The sequence below is a fragment of the Canis lupus genome, chromosome 11 (assembly GCF_011100685.1).
Source record: "Canis lupus familiaris isolate Mischka breed German Shepherd chromosome 11, alternate assembly UU_Cfam_GSD_1.0, whole genome shotgun sequence".
Lineage (NCBI taxonomy): Eukaryota > Metazoa > Chordata > Mammalia > Carnivora > Canidae > Canis > Canis lupus.
In genome coordinates, this window is record NC_049232.1 from 5,343,104 (window position 1) to 5,350,136 (window position 7,033).

The 7,033-nt window shown below is 40.9% G+C and overlaps 1 pseudogene; it reads left to right on the forward strand.

Annotated features, from left to right (window-relative positions):
- Positions 1-5,887: 5,887 nt before the first annotated feature.
- LOC100682743 lies at positions 5,888-6,711 on the forward strand (annotated as a pseudogene).
- The last annotated feature ends 322 nt before the right edge of the window (positions 6,712-7,033 follow it).

Below are 7,033 nucleotides of genomic sequence, written 5' to 3' on the forward strand. Positions count from 1 at the left end.
ATAATTATTATTCATTTTTTAACAAGATTTATTTAATGAGGGGGAGGTAGGGGCAAAGGAAGAGAGAAAGAATCTCCTGCAGACTTCCTGCTCAGTGAAGAGCCCTATGAGGGGCTTGATCGCAGGACCCTGAGACCATAACCTGAGCCAAAGGCCCACGCTTAACCAATTGAGCCACCCAGGTGGCCCATCAGATTCAAGTTTGATGAAACATTTCTCAACTGAGAGAGAGGCTCCAGGAAAGTGATTGAGTTCTTATGGACCCTAGAGTCAGGTCTAAAATCGCTGACCTACTAGCTGTGGCAACTGTGGGCAAATTACTTAACTCTGTTTCCCTCTGTTTCCCTGTCAGGCTTATTTTATTTATGTGTTAATTTTTTTTATTGGGGTGCCTGGGTGATTCAGTGCATTAAGTGTCTGCCTCTTGGTTTCAGCTTAGGTCATGACCTCAGGATCATGAGACCAAACCCCATGACTGGCTTTGTGCTCAGCATGGAATCTGCTTGAGGATTCTCTGTTTCCCTCTCCTTCTGCCCCTCCCTCTACTTGTGCACATGTACTCTCTCTCAAATAAGTAAATAAATCTTAAAAAAATTTTTTTTATCAACATACAATATCCTATTCATTTCAGGTGTTCATCATGGTGATTCAATATTTTCATGCATTACAAAGTGATCCCTATGACAAGTGTCATCACCATCTGTCATCTTATGAAGTTATTGCAATATTATTGACTATATTCCCTAGGTTGTACTTTTCTCTTTTTTAAAAAAAAGATTTTATTTATTTATTCATGATAGACACAGAGAGAGAGGCAGAGACACAGGCAGAGGGAGAAGCAGGCTCCATGCAGGGAGCCTAATGTGGGATTTGATCCCAGGACTCCAGGATCATGCCCTGGGCCAAAGGCAGCCACTCAACCACTGAACCACCCAGGGATCCCATTCTTAGGTTGTACTTTTCATCCCCATGGTTTGATTATTTTATACCTGGAAAGTCTGAACCTCTTAATCCCCTTTGCTTATTTTGCCTACTCCTGAAGCCCTCTCCATCTGGTAACACCCGTTTGTTTCCCGTGTCTATGGTTTAAGTGTGGTCATGGGTGCAAAGCCCATGGCAAGGTGTTGGGGTCCCTGCAACTGGCATAGACTGAGAAATCTACAAACAAGGCCTTGAGCTTTCCCATACATGTGAGCTCTCCTCCAGAGTGTGCTCTCTGTGGACAGCAACAAAATGTGCCGCTCCTTGAAACACTAATCTTTCTAATCCACCAAATACATAAAAAGCTATTTTATTTGATAAACTCCATTTAGAAAATACTTTTTGTTACATGATGAGAACAAATGTCCTGTATCTAATTTTCTTCCATAAAATCTGAGCCCAATCCTTTCACTGCAATAAAAATGTAAGCCTCAGGGATCCCTGGGTGGCACAGCGGTTTAGCGCCTGCCTTTGGCCCAGGGCACGATCCTGGAGACCCGGGATTGAGTCCCACGTTGGGCTCCCGGTGCACGGAGCCTGCTTCTCCCTCTGCCTATGTCTCTGCCTCTCTCTCTGTGCGTGACTATCATAAAAAAAAAAAAAAAATGTAATCCTAAAAAAAAAAAAAATGTAATCCTCCTGGAAGACACATTTCTCTTTGGCCCCACTTTGAAACTCTAACTCAAATCTGCATCTATGTGGAATTCAGAATTCTCATGAGAATTAATATTCATTAATATTCCCTAGGTCTGTCCAGATAGATGTTAAATAATTTACCTGATGAATATTAAAGATTAGTCAAAACTATAACTCAGATATTTTGTTTGACATTCAGAACTTCCATTTTAAAATCTGGAATTAAATTTTTTTGTCTATCTGATATTTGTCTGTCTCACTTCACTAGTAGGTAAGTTCTGTGAGAGCCTAGACTTTCACCTGGTACATAAGCAGTAGTTAGTAAGTTGTTGTTGAATGAATGAATAAATGAAGCAGAAGGTTTTTACTGCACAACTAAAAAAATAATGTCTGAGCCAGAAATGAAGGTCTGGGGACACCTGGGTGGCTCAGTGGTTGAGTGTCTGCCTTTGGCTCAGGGTATGATCCCAGAGTCCTGGGATCAAGTCCTACATCGGGCTCCCTGCATGGAGCCTGCTTCTCCCTCTGCCTGTATCTTTGCCTCTCTCTCTGGGTGTCTCTCATGAATAAATAAGTAAAATCTTTTAAAAAAATAGAAATGAAAGTTTGTGCTTAGGAGCTTCTTACCTCAAAATGCATTTTTTTCCTCTAAATTCAATGAATTCTCTGAAATTCTCCCCTTCCTTTAATTTCTAAAGTTCATCTAGAGCTTTCCACATGTATGGAACTGTACATTTTATGTTATATGTTAATTTAAATACATTTTCAATATGACACCCATGTGCTATTAACCAATGCACTGGACATGCTTGGTCCTCAGAGTGGATCCTGAAAGATCTGATGCCTGTTTTCATGGCAGTCCTAGCTTACCCTAGTGTACGTAATTTACGAGGCTGTTTAGATCTCTCAAGACTCTTGATTTTGGAGTTATGAGCTCAAGCCCCATGTTGTGTGTAGAGATTACTTAAATAAATAAAACTTAAAAAAAATAGAACTCTGTTAGAAGGCTTTCCAAGGGCCAATGACAGACATCATTTCTTGCCTATGATAAGCCTACTTTTACTTTTTGTGAAAATACTGAAGAACTACTCTCAGGTACAAGATTATTTTCCTTAATGGTCTTTTTATTTTTTAGTTATTTATTTTTTCCTTAATGGTCTTTTTATATATTAATAACTTGACTTTTTTTTTTCAAACAGGAAATTGAGCCATAAACAAAAAATTCAAAGAATGTTCTCTTCTGAAGAAGGGAGTTATTTTTTGACCCTGATCCCAGAAACACTGAAGGGAAAGATGACCTGTAGGCATTTAAGAGATTCAGGGCATTTGCATCTGTCTGCTGGTTTTACAGGCAGTCTGATTAAGATTAATGAGGAAGAGTAGAATTGTTGGTTAAAATGCATTTCTGCAGACTCTCCGAGTATGTTGCCTAAATGGCAGGAGAGAGGATGCATGTATCAGAAGAAGGCATTTCGAAAGCACATTCCAAATAGTTCTGTTGGACACAGTCTTCTGTCCCTTGACTACACTCCAACTATATCCTGCTCCTTAACCTAAATGAATGTTCCCTGAAGAATTCTTATCTTCTATCTCGGCCAGTTTTTTTTTTTTTTTTTAAGTTGTGGGGTTAAAAACCTTGCCAATTCATTCATTCATTGAGCAACTATTTATCAAGTATCGATTTTGTAAGAGAAATTCCAGGCCTTTCCAGAACTCATGTGCTGGTGCAGGAAGACAGACAATCATCAAGTCAGCAAGCAAATAAACAAGATCATTTCAGCTGGTGATGAGGGTGATGAGAACGAAATCATATGGGAAGAAGTGCTGGAAAATGTGAGTGGATGATCACCAGAGACAGTTGGCTGGGGGGAGTGCCAGTGAAGCTGAGACCTAAACCATGAGCGGAAACTAGGGAGAAGAGAGAGCAAGCATGCATGATGGCTAGCAAACAAAGAAGGCCTTTGGGTCAGCCCAGGTGAACAAGGGGGAGAGAGGCACAGCAGGTTGAGGTCAGAGAAGGGGACAGAGCAGAATCATGGAATTCAGATTGTACACTAAAATGAGAAGTAAGTGTGTGACTTTAGGTAAGGGAGGGACACAATCTGACCTGTGCTTTCACAGGTAACTCTGCATGCTGCGAGGAGAGTAGATCTATTTTAGCCTTGTGAATGCGGCTGATACAAACTCACCCAGGGCCAGTAACAGGATTCCTATTTTTATTTTCTATCTGTTGCAAATCCAGATTAGTTCCCAATCCCTCCCCTTTATTCTTCCTGAGCTTTAGACCTGTCCTCCGGAAAACCAGGCCCTTTTAGGTAATGATGCTTTCCCTCCCTGGAGAACCTGACCGTGGTGTGACCTAGCACAGGGGGGAAAAGCAGTCCACTGTCTTATAGTCACTTAGCAAAAGCATTGGTTGGTGTGACCTGGAAAAGTCATGCTGCAACTATGCTCCAAAGCAAGATTTTTTTGACCAAACCTTCCCCCCTCCCATGATTAACTACAGTGACTCTGCAGTTTTCTCTGTAAGGAGAAACCTGTTCTACCAGGATGCTGCCCTTATTGCTCAGGCCTAAGACACGGCCAACTGTGTGGGTTTTCTAAGTGAATTATGATTGAAACACACATTGCTTGAAGCATGCACTGTGCCGGGCCCTCAGTGGGTGGGGGAGTCTGTTCTCCAAGCCTTCAGCATGGATTTTAACAGCAATAGAGACAAGAGCCAACGTTTACTGAACACTTAACTTCTGCCACATATTCAACTAAATCAGGTGTTGGCAAACTTCTTCTGGAAAGGACCAGATAGCAAATGTTTTGGGCTCTCTGGGCCATGATCTCTGTCACAGCTACTCAATTTTGCTTTAGTGTGAGAAAGCAGCCACAGATAACAGGTAAGGAATGAGCGTGGGTCTGTTCCAATAAAACTTAATCCCCCAAAACAGGCAGCGGGCTAGATAGGGGCCCACGAGACAGAGCTTGATGACTCCTAAGTGACTTATAAGCATGAAGTTATTTGATATTCAAAGCACCTCAGTTGTTACTACTGCCCTTAATTTACAGATGAGGAGCTTGTGGCACGGAGAGGTTATGTAACAGGCCTGGATGGCACAGCTCACACCTTGTGGAACTGAGATTCACACCCATGTAGCATGGCTCCAGAAGCTGACTGCCAAGTCACTGTGAATGTGGCTGGGCCAGGACGAGCCCCAGGCTCAGTCACCTATAGGTTTCATTTGCAGATTAATGAGTTACGTGGTTTCTTTATCTATAAGATGCCTACCTCACAGGATAATAAGGAGAATAAAATGTTGGGAAATACAGTGAACCATATAGTACAATGTTTACATCAGCACAGTGCTTTGGAAGAGTTGTCAAGTCACTCCAAATTTTTGTGTCTTTTTGGCATAATATGTGAGGGATACCCAGGGATGGTCTCTGAGTTATTGGGGATACTTATATCTGGCTATGTGTGATCATCTTGGCAGTTCATAATGGTAGTATTAGCAGCCTAGGATTTTTCTGCTTCTGTTCTTTCCTCTACACACTCCATACAGTTATCACAAGGATAAAATAGAAGGGAGATAAATACAGAGAGCTATGGAGAATAGGGAATTTTAATGGAAATTCTGCAGTATATAGCATACAGGGAGAAACTTATGTTTCATTTTCTTTCTCTTAAAATATGGACAAGTGTGCATGTTCTTTAACTGCTATGCTGGCAGTACTCTTGAATGTTTAAGAGATTAATAAAAATACTTGGAAGTTCAAATCTAGTTTTTGATTTGGAGATCAAAGTTTTTATGATCAAATCGACTCTACCTGTGTTCATAAGCTAAGAGAAAGTGTGCTGGGTTACATTTTTGATCCCCAAAGATCACTTTCTTTTTCTTTTTATAAAGATTTTATTTATTTTTTAGAGAGAGAAAGACAGCATGCACAAGCAGGGGGAGGGACAGAGGGAGAGAGAGAGAAAGAATCTCAAGCAGACTCCAGGCTGAGCATGGAACCAGACATGGGGCTCCATCTCATGACCCTGAGATAGTGACCTGCACGAAACCAAGAGTCAGATGCTCAATTAACTGAGCCACCCTGGTGCCTCCAAAGTCCCTGTTGTGTGTATCATTTGTAATATCACACGGCTCCCTTTTTAGATATATCTATTGAAAAAACTAGCATCTGCAATGGACATTTATTTGGACAGAACTATCTTTCTTTTTTATATTTTTGTTTTAAATTTTTCTTTCTGAGGGGGTCACAGGGAGCTGACTTCGGTGGAGGCAGCACAATGACCATGATCCGGGCCTTCACATGCAATGACCTGTTCCGGTTCAACAACATTAACTTGGATCCACTTACAGAAAATAATGGGATTCCTTTTTACTTACAGTACCTCGCCCACTGGCCAGAGTACTTCATTGTTGTGGAGGCACCTGGTGGAGAGTTAATGGGTTATATCATGGGTAAAGCGGAAGGCTCAGTAGCTAGGGAAGAATGGCATGGGCATATCACAGCTCTCTCTGTCGCCCCAGAATTTCGACGCCTTGTTTTGGCTGCTAAACTTATGGAGTTATTAGAGGAGATTTCAGAAAGCAAGGGTGGATTTTTTGTTGATCTCTTTGTGAGAGTATCTAACCAAGTTGCAGTGAACACGTACAAGCAATTGGGCTACAGCATATATACGGGACAGTCATAGAGTACTACTCAGTCAGCAATGGGGAGCCCGATGAGGACGCCTATGATATGAGGAAAGCACTTTCCAGAGACACTGAGAAGAAATCCATCATACCTTTACCTCATCCTGTGAGGCCTGAAGACATTGAATAACCATGAGCAGTGGTTCTTAGGCTGATGCTCCAGATATCTTATGGACAGTATTATTTTCATTGGATGATCTTGGGGCTGTATTAGGAAAAAAGTAATTATTTAGGTCTTACAGACTTCAAGAAAATACAGGTTATAAAATTGAGTCTCATTGTTTCCAGTTAGCAATTTCATACCTACTAAATCCTTTCACTGTAATAAAATTCAATCAAAAAGGCAGCTAGGTCAGATGGAAACATTCCACTATTTTGGTTCGTAATACTCACTATATGCTAGGAAAAAAACTTGCTCCAGTCTCCTAAATTCTGTGCCTGAGAACCACTGCTGCATATATATTTTTTATTTTGTATCAAACTGTTAATTGAAGCTTTAAAAGCATATGTGAAATGTATAAATCTAAGATGTATGATAAAATGCACTGTTGACTCTCTGAAAAGAATTTTTTTTTTCTTTTTGAAAGAACTACAGATTTACAAGAAGTTGCAGAATATCTATACAGGGAGGTCCCATGTACCCTTTCACCCAGTTTGCTCCAACTGTATCACCTTGCAAAACTAGAGTTCAACATCAAAACCAAGATATTGATGTTGGTAGA